Raw genomic sequence first — 15,759 nt, 5'->3', positions numbered from 1 at the left:
GGGCCTGTATTCACTGGAATTCAGAAGAATGAGACGTGACCTAGAGCATAGAAATTTACAGCACATTTCAGGCCTTTCAGCCCACAATGTTGTGTCAACCATGTAACTCAATACCCCTCATCATCTCTTACACCTCTGTCAGGGCACCTCTCATCGTCCCTCACTCCAAGGAGAAAAGGCCAAGTACACTCAACCTATTCCCATAAGGTAAACCCTCAGCTTTGGGTACTCTCTGACTCCCCACGAGACGAGGCTCAAGGTAAGATCAAGGCACTTTAAGTGGAAGGTGTTGAGCCTTCTCTCCTGCTTGGTGTTACGTCGTCCATGTCTCGCTGCTGTACGGCACTGTGCTCGCGAGACAAGCGTTGTACACTGCCAGCTTTTATTTGACTGAGAGTTTGGAGTTCACTCATGGGGTGAGTCAGGCCAGAGTTGTTGCAGTCTTCCCAATGCGCTTGTCAATTTCTGCATCCAGGGAGAGGCTGTCACTGATAATGGACCCCGGGTACGTGAACTGATGGACAATATCCAGTTTGTTATTTATCAGTGGTAATGACTCATGGTGCTTCCAGTCTTATACAGCACATAGAATTTACAGCACATTACAGGTCCTTCGGCCCACAATGTTGTGCCAACCGTGTAATCTACTCTAGAAACAGCGTAGAATTTCCATAGTGTATATCCCTCTAGTTTTCTAAGCTCCATGTACCTATCTAAAAGGCTCTTAAGAGACCCTATTGTATCTGCTTCCACCACCGCCACCAGCAGTGCATTCCATGCACCCACCACTCTCGGTGTGAAAAACGTACCCCTGACATCCCCTCGGTGCCTGTTTCCAAGCACCTTAAAACTAAGTCCCCTCATGTTAGCCATTTCAGCCCTGGGAAAAGCCACTGACTATCCACATGATCAATGTCCCTCATCATCTTATACACCTCTATCAGGTCACCTCTCATCCTCTGTTGCTCCAAAGAGAAAAGACCAAGTGCACTCAACCTGTTCTCATAAGATATGCCCTCCAATCCATTTTCAATCTTTTTACTGATTTCCAGTAAAAAATATACAAATCAGAGAAGTTTAGCAAACAGATAATACAAAAGACATATAAACAGCAATAAAGAGAAATACATATATCAAAATCAAATAGGTATAATGTTACGCTGTTGTATATACAGTATAATCAAAAAAAACTACTCTTAACAAGTTGTAAAAAAAAAGATTGGAAAATTTTATTTATATAAAGGGGAAAAACCCGCTAAACTAAATTGGAAACAAAAAAAAGGAAAAAAAAGAAAAGAAAGATTGGGCAGTCCATTTGAGGATAAAATCGGAAGAAAAAAGAAAGAGTAAAAAAAATCCTTCCAGTCACCTCTGAACCTTCACGGATATGGATTTTCCCTAAAGAGCATAAAGAAAAATAGATAACTAAATAATATATTAAATCATATTAAAATATTGAATAAAGGGTCACCAGACTTGCTCAAAATTAAAAGATGTATTAAACGTCTGGCTTCTAATTTTCTCCAAGCTTAAACATGACATCCCTCATCCTCTGTTGCTCCAAAGTGAAAAGACCAAGTGGATTCAACCTATTCTCATATGGTACACCCTCCAATCCAGGCAACATCCTTGTAAATCTCCTCTGCACTTTCTCTATAGTATCCACATCCTTCCTGTAGTAAGGTAACCAGAACTGAACACAGTACTCCAAATGAGGTCTGACCAGAGTCTTATATAGCTGCAACATTACCTCACGGCTCTTGAACTCAGTTCCATGGTTGTTGAATGCCAACACACTCATGCCTTCATAACAACACTGTCAACCTGCGCAGCAGCTTTGTGCATCCTATCGACATGGTCCCCATGATCTCTCAGATCTTCCACACTGGCAAGAGTCTTGCCATTTATATTACATTCTGTCTTTAAACTGGACCTACCAAAATGAACCACCTTACACCTACCTGGGCTTAAGTACATCTGTCACTTCTCAGCCCAGTTCTGCATCCTATTGATGTCACGCTGTAACCTCAGACAACTTTCCAGACTATCCACAACACCCCCAACCTTTGCGTTAACAGCAAACTTACTAACGCAGCCTTCTACTTCTTCATCCAGGTCATTTATAAAAATCACAAAGAAGAGGGGTCCCAGAACAGATCCCTGCAGAACACCACCGCTCACCAACCTCCATGCAGAATATGAACCATCTGCAACCACCCTTTCTCTTCTGTGGACAAGCCAGTTCTGGATCCAAAAAGCAATGTCTCCTTACTTTCTGAAGGAGCCTTATCAAGTGCCTTACTGAAAATCATGTACATGGCATCCTCTGCTCTATTTTCATCAATATGTTTTGTTACTTCCTCAAAGAATTCAATCAGGCTTGTAAGGCACAACCTGCCCTTGACAAAGTCATGACAAAGTTATGTCTCTCTAAATGCTCATAAATCCTGCCTCTTAGGATCTTCTCCAACAACTTTCTCACCACTAAAGTTAGACTCTCTGGTCTGTAATTTCGTGGGTTGTCTCTACTCCCTTTCTTGAAAAAGGGAACAATATTTGCAACCCTTTGATCTTCTAGTACTTCTCCATTCCCTTTTGATGATGTAAAGATCATAGCAAGAGGCTCAACAATCTCCTCCCTCACTTCTCACTGCAGCCTGGGGTATATCTTATTTGGTCCCAGTGACTTATCTAACTTAATGCTTTTCAGAAGCTCCAGCACATCCTCTTTCTTAATGTCTATATGCTCAAGCATTTCAATCCACTGTAAATCATCCCCACAATTGCCAAGGTCCTATTCCCTGGTGAATACTGAAGCAAAGTGTTCATTAAGTACCTCCGCTACCTCCTCCGACTCCATGCATGTTTCCACTATCGCACCTGATTGGTCTTATTCTCAGACAGCTCATCCTCTTGCTCTGCACGTACTTGTAGATTGCTTTGGGGTTTTCCTTAATCCTGCTCATCAAGGCCTTCTCATGGCCCCTTCTGGTTCTCCTAATTCCATTCTTAAACTCCTTCCTAGCAACCTTGTAATTTTCTAGAGCTCTAACTGTACCCAGTTTCTTGAATCTTTCGTAATGTTTTCTTTTCTTCTCAATTTGATGTCCCACATTCTTTATACACCATGGTTCTTTAACTTTACCATCCTTTCCCTGCCTCAATGGAACATACATATGCAGAACTCCATGCAATTTTGTCCTAATTAAAACCTTTTGATTGGTGAAAGACCTTGATAAAGTAAATGTGGAGAGGATGTTTCCAATGAAGGGAAAGTCTAAGACCAGAGGACAGCCTCAGAATAGAGGGGCATCCTTTAAAACAGAGAAGACAAGGAATTTCTTTTGCCAGAGAATGGTGAATCTCTGGAATTCTTTGCCACAGGCAGCTGTGGAGGCCAAGCCTTAATGCATATTTAAGGCAGACGTTGATAGATTCATGATTGGTCAGGGCATGAAGGGATACAGGGAGAAGGCAGGAAATTGGGACTAAGAGGAAAATTGGATTAGCCATAATGAAATGGTGGAGCAGTCTCGATGGACCAAATGGCCTAATTCTGCTCCTCTATCTTATGGTCTCATGGAATGAAGAGGTGGTTGCAGCAGGTACAATATTTTAAAAACCTTTAGACAGATAAATAGATGGGTAAGATTTAGAGGGATACTGAGAGCTTCTTTCACCAGAGATCTATGAATCTATGGAATTTACAGCTGGGGAGACCAGGTCACTGAGAGTATTTAAGGTGAAGGTTGATAGGTTCTTGATTAGTCAGGGTGTGAAAGGTTATCGAGAGAAAGCAGGAGAACAGGGTTGACAGGGAGTTGGATCAGCCATGATGAAATGGCGGAGCAGACTTGATGGTCTGAATGGCCCAATTCTTTCTCTATGTCTTATGGTTTTAATTGTGACCAGCTCAGATGGGTACATTGGTCAGTATAGATGAGTTGGGCTGAAGGGCCTGCTCCAATGCTGTACTGTTCTAATATGCAGGGAATAAAAGGAAATGAATCACCTACTGTAAAAGAGAATTAGCTTAGGTTGACCGCGTGTTTGGCACAAACATCTGTGGTTGAAGGATTTGTTCTGTTTTCCTCAGTCACAAGCAGCAGGGAGTCACAACCTTGGAACCACAGGCAGATGAAGTTCTTTCAATCATGAACCTGTAACAGCAAAAGACAGCTGAAGTCACTACTGGCTCCTGGAAGAATTGCCAATCCAAGACTGAAGGCTGGCCCTCAAGTGGAGCTGAAAGGCTATGAACTCAGGCTTCACCTTAATGCAGAAATCACTGGCCTACTGATACCTGCTTCAAACAAGAGTTGAGCTCAGATCACCCACCATCAAGGATGTCACGGTGTTCATATCGACTATGCTACGATCAGGGAGTCTAGGACAAGAGGGCACAGTTTCAGAATGGAAGGGCATTCCTTAGAACAGAGATGAAACATTTCTTTGGCCAGAGCAGGGGTTCCCAACCTGGGCTCTACAGCCCTTTCAGTTAACGGAAGGGATCCATGGTATAAAATAGGTTGGGAACCCCTAAGCCAGTGGGTGGTGATCCAGTGGAATTCTTTGTCACACAGGGCTGAGGAGCCTGAGTCATTGGGTATATTTAAAGCGGAGGATGATTGGCTTCCAATTAATAAGGGCATCAATGGTTTTGGGGAGCAGGCAAGAGAATAGAGTTGGGGGGGAATAATAAATCAGCCATGATGAACAGGCAGAGCAAGCTGGATGGGCTGAATGGCCTAACTCTGCCCTTCTGTCTTATGGCTCTATAGCAAAGTAACAGCGGAGCTGCTACCCCCTGGGTTTGTCTGGACTCTAGACTGAGTTTTTGGGTAGATGGGCAGGGTTATTTGACCCTAGAGATCAACTGGACAGGTACTGCTCAAGTTAGGTACAAAGCATCATTTTCACTGCAATTCTCCTACAAATCCTCCCAGATCAGGTACAGCCAGGCTTCAATACAGAGCAAAACTTTCTCCATACTGAGCCATCAAACATTCCTAGGGCTGGTAGAACAATGGGTTGAATACAGAACAAGGTTAGCTCTGCCATTGTCCACCAAATGTTCCCAGAACCAGTTAAAATCAGGATCAGAATCAGATTCATTATCACTGACATATATTGCAAAATTGTTGTTTTGTGGCAGCAAGACACACAAATTACTATAGGTTACAATAACAAAATGTTTAAAAAGTAAATAAATAATACAAGAGAGGAAACAGGAGAAAATCTGCAGATGCTGGAAATCCAAGCAACACAGACAAAATGCTGGAGGAATTCAGCAGGCCAGGCAGCATCTATGGAAAAAAAGTACTCATTTCCATAGATGCCGCCTGACCTGCTGAGTTCCTCCAGCATTTTGTGTGTAATGCAAAACAGGATTGTGAGCAAGTGTTCAAGGGTTCATGGACCGTCAAGAAACCTGATGGTAGAGTGGATGTAGCTGTTCCAAAAACACTGAATGTGGGTCTTCATGCTGCTGTACCTCCTCTCTGGAGGTGTTAATTAGAAGAGGACATGCTCTGGATGGCAACTGCATCTGAATTATGGCATCAAACAGCAGAGACAGGTTACAGAGTCAAGCTCTGTCTGCACTGTTGTCTCAAACAGCCTTAAGCCAAGTACAGTACACACCGAATATAGAACAAACCTCCCTCCAGACTATCTACTCAAACCCTCCAAAAGCAGGTACAACACAAGTTAGACAGATTTCTGGTCCATCAAGCACTCTCCGAGACATTTAAGTAATTTGTATTAATTTGCTACATGGAATCTTGTTATAGTATATATAATTTTTCTTAATTAAAGCTTTAATAGAAATGACAAAAAGTATCATAAAACCAAACCAGACTTGATACCTCCACAGGGCTTGGATTATTTTGTTTTGAGTGACTATATTTCGCTGATATCTCATGTGTGACTTGTGCTGTCTTTTTCACCTTGGCCCTGGAGTAACGCTGTTCCGTTTGACTGTATCCATGGGCATTACTGTATGGTTGAATGACAATTAAACTTGAACTTAAGAACTTGATGCTGCCTGACCTGCTGTGAACTTCCGGTGTTTTCTCTATAAGTCTTTTTTTAATTTCAAGCTTCCAACATCTCTGATATTATACTTCTGTAAAACCGGTCAAAAGTTTTGGCAGAGTTTTGTCTTGCATCACATGCTAAACACTCTTGTGTGTTAATGGAACCAATTGATTGTTACTATAGCAACTAAACAAATAAATAACTTCAGCCGAAAGAAATGTGCCAGTTTGGGAATTGTACAATATTTTTTACAGGATCTACACTAACAAATTTCTGCTTTCCAGGCCATTCCTTAAGATTTCCTTTTCCAACACAACCATACATTGTAGCTGAGTTGCCTAAGTTCACTGCATACGTGAGAAAACTGCCACATGTTAAGCACTACCAACCAAACTAACTGTACCCCAATGTCCCCTTTTCTCCCAGCACATGCATCTGCAATTCTTTGAGGTGAATGATTCCCAAATGCCCTTGTGATAACATATACTGGATACAACATGGGCTCCCAGCAGGAATACTGTTATGTCAAACAAAAACAGAACAAAATGGCCGTGGCACGGCTGGTAGAGGTGTTGCCTCTGTCACGACCACGGACTCTGCTGTGGGGTCTGCTCACCCCTGCAGGCAGGCTACACAATAGGTTCAGCAATCGTGCTCATGATTATGTGCACTCCAGCTAACTACTGTTTCATTACGGTGCTATTTAACTTCCTGCTTTTCATTCTTGTCTTGTTGAGACTTGACCAAAAGCACAGCAACGTTTACACTCCTGCTTTTCTTGTCCAAGAAATAGAACAACCGTTTCAACTGATGCTGTAAAGGGACAGAATTCATTTTGCATTTTAGTTATTGTTTCCAGACAATGTTGCCATTTAATTTTCAGTTTGAGAGTTTTAGTTAACAGCCCTGTTGGCTTAACATTTATTACTTCTCTTTTCCTTTAAACGTTGTAATGGTTCTTATTAAAGTCAGTGAACTGTCGACCTACTTTATTGTCTCTCTCTCTCTCCATACTTGGGCCATATCCAAATATTCTGTCAGGCTCAGAATGCCAGACCCCAGGTTCAATCTTGACCTTGGGTGTTGTCCAAATAGAATTGGAATCTTCTTCCTGCACATGGGTCCCCTCTGGGTGGTCTCATTTCCTCCTGCATCACTGAGACACACAGCTCGTTTGGTGAATACGCCATTATAAATTGAGTGGTGGAATCTGGGAGAGATGATGAGAATGTGAGGAGAATACAAAAAAAAAAGGATTAAATATATGATTAGTATAAATGTTGAGGCCCGGGGAAAAGTACACACTCAGGACAACTACTTTTTCGGGTTTTAATTCCTTTATCTGTTTTAGATGTTTAAGTGCCAGAAGAGAGTCTTAAAACAAAATGAACGTCATTACAATCTCCATTTATCCTTCGATACATACACTTGTGCCTCGACCAATTGCGTATGCAATATAAAAATCAAAGAAAACTGCATAAAACTAATACAGTACTGATACGGTACTGATACAGTAGTGGCAAGTCTACAGACAGACAGACTTACTTTATTGATCCCGAGGGAAATTGGGTTTCGTTACAGTCGCACCAACCAAGAATAGTGTAGAAATATAGCAATATAAAACCATAAATAATTAAATAATAATTAATTAATTATGCCAAGTGGAAATAAGTCCAGGACCAGCCTATTGGCTCAGGGTGTCTGACACTCCGAGGGAGGAGTTGTAAAGTTTGATGGCCACAGGTAGGAATGACTTCCTATGACGCTCAGTGTTGCATCTCGGTGGAATGAGTCTCTGGCTGAATGTACACCTGTGCATAACCAATACATTATGGAGTGGATGGGAGTCATTGTCCAAAATGGCATGCAACTTGGACAGCACCCTCTTTTCAGACACCACCGTCAGAGAGTCCAGTTCCACCCCCACAACATCACTGGCCTTACGAATGAGTTTGTTGATTCTGTTGATGTCTGCTACCCTCAGCCTGCTGCCCCAGCACACAACAGCAAACATGAGGCCACCACAGCCTCATAGAACATCCTCAGCATCGTCCGACAGATGTTAAAGGACCTCAGTCTCCTCAGGAAATAGAGATAGCTCTGACCCTTCTTGTAGACAGCCTCAGTGGTCTTCGACCAGTCCAGTTTATTGTCAATTCGTATCCCCAGGTATTTGTAATCCTCCGCCATGTCCACACTGACCCCTTGGATGGAAACAGGGGTCATGGGTGCCTTAGCCCTCCTCAGGTCCACCACCAGCTCCTTAGTCTTTTTCACATTAAGCTGCAGATGATTCTGCTCACACCATGTATCAAAGTTTCTCACCGTAGCCCTGTACTCCACCTCATCTCCCTTGCTGATCATCCAACTATGGCAGAGTCATCAGAAAACTTCTGAAGATGGCAAGACTCTGTGCAATAGTTGAAGTCCGAGGTGTAGATGGTGAAGAGAAAGGGAGACAGGACAGTCCCCTGTGGAGTCCCAGTGCTGCTGACCACTCTGTCTGACACACAGTGTTGCAAGCACACGTACTGTGGTCTGCCAGTCAGGTAATCAATAATCCCATGACACCAGGGAAGCATCCACCTGCATCACTGTCAGCTTCTGACCCAGCAGACCAGGGCGGCTGGTGTTGAATGCACTGGAGAAGTCAAAAAACATGACCCTCACAGTGCTCGCCGACTTGTCCAGGTGGGCGTAGACACGGTTCAGCAGGAAGACGATGGCATCCTCAACTCCTAGTCAGGGCTGGTAGGTGAACTGGAGGGGGCCTAAGTGTGGCCTAACCATAGGCCGGAGCTGCTCTAGAACAAGTCTCTCCAGGGTCTTCTTGATGTGGGAAGTCAATGCCACCGGTCTGTAGTCATTGGAGCCACTGGGGCGCGGCGTCTTCATTACAGGAATGAGGCAGGGCATCTTCCACAGCACAGGAACCCTCTGGAGACTCAGGCTCAGGTTGAAGACATGGTGAAGTACTCCACATAGCTGGGGGGCACAGGCGTTGAGCACCCTGGGGCTGACACCATCCGGGCCTGCAGCCTTGCTTGGGTGGAGACATTTCAGCTGTCTTCTCACCTGTTCAGCTGTGAAGCCCACCGTGGTGGTTTCAGGTGTGGGAGGGGTGTAGTCATGAGAGCAGGGTGGGGAGCTGTGAGGAGGGGTAGGAGGGGAGGGTGGAGTATGTGTTGGTTGGGGGCCGACAACAGATGAATCATGTGGGGATGGGCAGGGGCCACAGTGTCAAATCTGTTGAAGAACAGGTTAAATTCGTTGGCCCTGTCCACACTGCCTTCAGCTCCTCTGTTGTTGGTTTGCCAGAACCCAGTGATGGTCTTCATCCCATTCCAGGCCTCTCTCATGTTGTTCTGGAGTTTCTACTCAAGTTTCCTCCTATACCTGTCTTTAGCCTACCTGATCTTGGCTTTCAGGTCCCTCTGTATTGTCCTCAGCTCCTCCCTATTTCCATCTCTAAACACCCTCTTTTTAGCATTCAGGATGTCCTTAATGTCCTTTGTTACCCATGGCTTGTTATTTGAATAACAAAGGACATTACTACTTGACCAGTGAGGAACTTTGCAAGCCATGCTACCCAGCACCGAGTTCTTTACTCGTGAAAATCTTTTCTCACCGTGCCTAGCACCTCTGGGGGAACTTGATTCCAACGCCCCAACAGCTTCTGCAGCAGAAACAAAATGGTCTCCCCACTATCCCATGTGTGCGTAATGACGTCACCATCTCCACTTAAAGGCACAGACAACTAATCTAGCATTACCCGGATGAATGCCTAAATACACTTTTTAATGATAATGAATAGCATTCGATGGTCACCCGGTTACATTCTCTCCTGCATTCAAGTGATCATCCTTGATTACTCGCTCGCTACAAGGGTACTTTTAAGCTCCTTAACTACTTCTCTAAAGAGAACTGAACTAAGACTAGCCAGTATCTCAGACATTGCTGTCAGATTTATGGAGGCCTCAGCAAGGATTGACCTTGGTTCGCGACGTGGGTTAGGGTGCTGTCCAGTATTTGCTCATTAACTCCTGCAGGGTGCTTGTGGTGAACTACATGTACCTGTCTGGACACCCCCCCTGCTGACTGCTCCTGTGGCTCCTCCCACAGACCCCTGTATAAAGGCAATTGAGGTCTGAGCCCAGCCTCTCAGTCTCCAGGATGTAGTATGGTGGTCAACCACTGCTTGTTCCTTCTTCCAGTCAATGAAAGCCGATACCTCGCCTCTATGTCTCAGAGAGAGTTATTGATGGTGCATCAGTGCTGCCCCAGGAGAGCTACCGACCTCCACCCCTGCATTAGCAGTCATCTGCTCCCCAGTCTCAGTCCCAGAAGGTGTCATATTTTCGGAAGGTATGCTGTCTTGGCTAGGGTCAAGGCTCTGTACACCCTGTTCTGACATATCACACTATCACACCATTTTCTGAATCCTCAGAATCTGATTCCTGCCCCAGGGGTGAGCTGGCCTGAGTTGCTGAAGTTTGCAGTCTCCTTTGGGGAGCTGGAGTGGGATGGTTGTCACTGGGCCTGATGTCTACCCTGTTCACCCTCTCGCTAGGCCCACCCTCCCAAGGTTCCACAGCGTGTGTGTTGCCCAGTACCTCTACCACCCTGTAGACGGTTGGGTTCCAAGCATCCTGGATCTTATTATAGCCTAATGGTCTGTTCCTCAGGTAAACCAGCACATTCACATCAACTCTGGGACAGTAAACTTTGTCCTCCTGCCAAGCAATGAGTTCTGCTGCCTTCTGTTCAGAGTATTCTTTTGCTCTGGCCTGCGCATCCCTCAGTCAGCTTTGGGGTACAGCTAACGTCGGAGTGTTCCCTTCCATCGGACCACTTACATCACTAGTACCAGCTTCCCAAGCTCGAATCTGCTTAACCCTACAGCTGTTAAGACCAGCAGTAACCATTGCCGGGTCAAGAGCAGAGCCACGGTTGATCAAACTACAAGTCACCACAAACCCATTAAACTCTGCATCTTCTGAAACAGGCTCAGGCTCTCCTGCAAATGGCTGCCTAGAGAGTGCGTCAGCCACGGGAGGTTCAGTGCCACCTGAATCCCTGACTACTAGAAGGCCACGATTTGGTATCTTCATGCCCATTGCTTGAACCTCTAGCTCTAGATACCCAAGGTATGGAATATCAAGACCGTTTGCAGCTGTCAGCCTTAGCCAGCCAGCAGTGGACAACATATCCCCGTCCCCTCCACTCAAGTGTTCGCGAAAGGACTGCTCAGTCAGGGTGCTTACTTGACTACCTGTGTCCAACAGACAACCGACAGGGACACCTGATATTTCAAGCTCAGCAACTGGATGTGTTCCTATCGCGCGTTGCGTCAACTGGTCACGGGACAGCGGTCCATCCTCCGTATCTATGAGGTTCCGCCGAATTGCCCGACTCCCAACCTCCTGAGGGCAGGATACAGACTCCACTTCCCTTGCCCCCCGTTTCTGTGGGCAATTCTTGGCCAAGTGCCCTCCCACCCAACACTTGAAACATATTGGTTGCCCATTTCCTGTGAACCTAGGCTGTAAATTACGTCTGCCGCTAATAGCGCGTGCAAAATCCCTCTGTACAATGAGATCTTTCACTGTCCGAGTCACAATTCACAAATGGCTTTGCCCTGTTCTGCGACTATTTTAAGGACGTCATCTAATGTGACAGACTCAGATTCCCGAGCTTTAACAATCAAGCACTGTGCCTGGCTACTGCTACACTCTGACTTTCCAGACTTCGTATTTCCCAGGGGCTCCTCTGCGAGCCACAGACGAGCCTCCTCTCTCACTTCTATCATTGAGGGCTCAGGGTGGTTCCGCACGAATCTGCGGAGCTCCCTTCTGAGGGAAGGATCCCTGATCCCCTCTATAAATTGATCTCTTAGCACCACCCTCCTACTGCCCTCGGCCTCAGGGGAGTGCTTCAGTATCGAGTTAAGAGCGTAGTCTAGGGCCTGGGAAAACTCCCTTACATCTTCACCCTCAAGCTGTTTGCGACTGTAGAAGCTATGCCACAGCTGGGGTGCGCTACGCTTGTCCCTAAAAGCTGGGTGAACAAGTCATCGGCCCGGTCTTCCCCAGCATCACTATACATACATTCTCCCTCTAAGGCTGCATCCCTGACCAGGGACTTGACAAAGTCATACTGATCCCGGTCAGACTGATTTCTACTATGAAGGGCATGTTGTAAAGTCATCAACAGACCTCCCATCTTTCTCAACATCTCCCGTATATGCAACAATGTCTCATTCCCCTTGAGACAAATACATCGGACCGTTTGTTTAATGTATCTATGGTTGCCATGGCTTCATCATACCGACTACGCAATTCCCGAATTTGTTCATTCAAATCAAGTTCAAATGGTGTGTGCTCTGAGCGTGACATAGTAAAAGCTCAAGTCTTTGTAGTTTTCACAAGCCTGCGAAAGGAGTTGCTGCCATCCGTTGCTGCAAGTGTGATGGCTTCAACGCCCGCCGTTCCCTGGATCCACATCACCGCGCTGCGTCCTGACATCAGTCGCTGACGTCCCAGCCTATTCCTGAGGTTCTACCGCGCTCCTCACAGGACAACAAGCGCTCTCTCCCTCCGCCCGACAAGAACACGGTCCAGTCTTCACCACTAGCATATTAGGTATTGTAGATTACACCGCATACAACAATCAGACACCCTCTAAACTGGCTTGGAATTAACTCCATTCCACTGACTACTTTTTCGGGTTTTAATTCCTTTATCTGCTTTAGATGTTTAAGTGCCAGAAGAGAGTCTTAAAACAAAACAAACGACTTTACAATCAGGACCCGCCATTACAATCTCCACTTAACCTTCGATCCACACACTTGTGCCTCGACCAATTGCGTATGCAGTATAAAAATACAAAGAAAACTGCACAAAACTAATACAGCACTAATACGGAACTAATACAGTAGTGGCAATTCCACTCAGCAGGTGAGGAACTTTGCAAGCCACGCTATCCAGCGCCGAGTTCTTTACTCGTGAAAATCTTTCCTCACCATGCCTAGCACCTCTGGGGGAACTTGATTCCAACGCCCCAACAGCTTCTGCAGCAGCAAACAAAATGGTCTCCCCACTATCCCACGCATGCGTCATGACGTCACCATTTCCACTTAAAGGCTCAGACAACTATTCCCGCATTACCCGGATGAATGCCTAAGTACACCTTTTAATGATAATGAATAGCATTCGATGGTCACCCAGTTACATAAATGTACCCACACACCCCTCGATGACTGGTGCAGACTCAATGTACTGAAGGGTCTGTTTCCTTGCTTTACGACTATACGACTCCAAAAAGTGGAAAATACTCAGGGAAATAGAATTCATCACTTTGTTAGGTACAAGTTCAGCCAGACAAGTGAGAGTGCTGAAGGGCACCTACTCAGGAAAAACTTCTCCCCATAATAGAGAAACCAAGAACTAGAACTCTAAGGTTTAAGTTTCAAAGTACATTAATTATCAAAGTGCAGTATACAACACTGAGATTTATCTTCTCCAGACAGCCATGAAACAAAAAAAAAACTATGGAAAGCCATTCAGAGAAAAACATCAATCCCCCACGCACAAAAAGAAAGAAACAGTGCAAACGGCGACCAAGACATCAACCACCCCTCCCCCCACTTTGCACCAAAAACAATTCATGCAAACAGCAACAAGAACATCAAATCCCGAGTAAGAGAGTTAGAGGGGATCAGGTGAAAAATATTCATCTGGAATGCAATGCCTGAGAAAGAGATGAAGCCTGATACTCTCACAACACGTTAGAAGGATATGGACCAAGTACTGAAACATGGGGCTAGTATGATAGTCAGGATGGACATGGTAGGCTGAAGGCCTGTTTCACTGCTGTGTGACTCCATGACTGTCAGGGTCTTTGACACTATGAATCTCTGACTTAATGCACCATAACTATGATTCTATGACACAATGGTTTTATATCAACTCATCCCCTGTTGCCTCCATGACTCAATGGCACTACAAAGGAATAAGTCCCTCAATCCTGCTTCTCCATCCAAATATTTCACCTGGTTGAGTGGTGTCACAACGACAACCTTGCACCCAACACCAACAAGACCAAGGAACTGATTGTGGACTTCAGGAAAGAGAGGTCAAGAGAACTCACACCACTCTTCAAAGAGTCAATGTTGGTAAGAGTGAGGAGCTTTAACTTCTTGGGCATCAGTATCGCAGAGGATCTGCCCTGGGCCCAGCACATTGATGAAATCATGAAGAAGTCACACTAGAAGCTATACTTCTTTAAGAGTTTGAGGAGGTTTGTTATGCCACCAAAGACCTTTGCAATTGTCTACAAATGTACTATGGAGAGCATTCTAACAGTCTTTATTTTAGACTTCCAGTATTAGCAGTTGTGTTTTTTTTTTAATTTTAATTTACTGTGACATTCTGAGAGGTTACATCTTCCAGTCATTCACACGTTCATGGATATGTGCCAGGTGATATAGAGGCTTCAATGCAAAGGATCAAAAGCAGGTTGTGGGCTCAGCCAGTTCCATCACCAGCACATCCCTCCCCACCATCGAGGACGTCTTCTAAAGATCATTAAGGATCTGTGACCTGCACTCTTCTCATTACTACCATCAGGGAGGAGGTACAGGAGTCTGAAGACCTACACTCAATATTTTAAGAACAGCTTCTTCCCCTCTGCTATCAGATTTGTAAACAGTCAATGAACACGTACCTGCCACTACTTTTTTGCACTATTTATTTATCTTTTTATTGTAACTAATAGTATTTTTTATATCTTGCTCTGTTCTACTGCCACAAAACAATATACTTCATGACATATTTCCAGTTCCGGTAAGATGAAGGCATGTTCAATCACAGCGTCGTCTACAGGGTCAACACAAGGTACTATTGACCTTTTTAAACGTATTTAATGAGCGCAAGATCCTGCTGGATATTAAGAACTTAAAGTACTCCGTGACTACCTCATCAGCGAGTTGCTCGTTGGTGAAGAAAATGAAGGAGCTGCTGCCTGTGTCGAAGGAGGCTAATAGCGAATGACCATCTTGGTTGCTTTTCTTGTGATCGCGAGACTCTTTTGGACATTGTTAATGTGGAACGCTGCAACTTATTAATTGGTGGAGAGCAGGGGTGGATGACAGGAGACCTGCTTGGCCTTGGTAGTAGCGAGAATTAGGCCTCAAGCCGTAGTGTTGCCTGGAGAGAGGCATCAGAGCCGGCGTTGTACTCCACCGGTTGCAGTGTGGCGTCGCATCCATGCTGGAGTTGGTGCTGTCCACCCACCCACCAGTGTTCGCTTGACAGAAGACAAGCTACAGTATATTGTGCTCGACAGCATTGATGGCTTGGGTCTGGACTTTTTTTTTGTGTGCCTGTATCTTACCAATTGCTTTATGTGCTCACTATCTTCTATGTGCTATATATACTTTGTGCTATGTGTGACTGTTGGTTTTGTGTTTTGCATCTTGGCTCCGGAGTAACGCTGTCTCGTTTGGCTGTATTCATGTGTATTCATATATGGTTGAATAACAATTAAACTTGAATTGAATAGGTCAATGCTAATAAAAGTGATTCTGATTTTAATTCTGAACATCACAACTGATCCTATTTCCATATCCCTGTCCAAACTGAACATCACAATCCTCAATTCCAGTAAAAATAATCTATTGATTGCAAATTTCAATTTATTAAATGGCTTGCAATCCACAGC

The 15,759-nt window shown here is 44.8% G+C and overlaps 1 long non-coding RNA gene across 1 annotated transcript; it reads right to left on the bottom strand.

Annotated features, from left to right (window-relative positions):
• Positions 1-1,227: 1,227 nt before the first annotated feature.
• On the bottom strand, positions 1,228-13,136 carry LOC132391669 (uncharacterized). The gene is made up of 4 exons (XR_009511302.1): positions 13,061-13,136; positions 7,028-7,249; positions 4,017-4,160; positions 1,228-1,398 (listed from the first exon to the last, which is right to left on the bottom strand). It is a non-coding gene; the product is annotated as an uncharacterized LOC132391669 (long non-coding RNA).
• Between the last annotated feature and the right edge of the window lie 2,623 nt (positions 13,137-15,759).

This window comes from Hypanus sabinus, chromosome 1, assembly GCF_030144855.1.
Source record: "Hypanus sabinus isolate sHypSab1 chromosome 1, sHypSab1.hap1, whole genome shotgun sequence".
In the NCBI taxonomy this organism is placed as follows: domain Eukaryota; kingdom Metazoa; phylum Chordata; class Chondrichthyes; order Myliobatiformes; family Dasyatidae; genus Hypanus; species Hypanus sabinus.
Note: the sequence above shows the minus strand (reverse complement) of the source record. Positions and strands in the feature narration are given on the sequence as shown.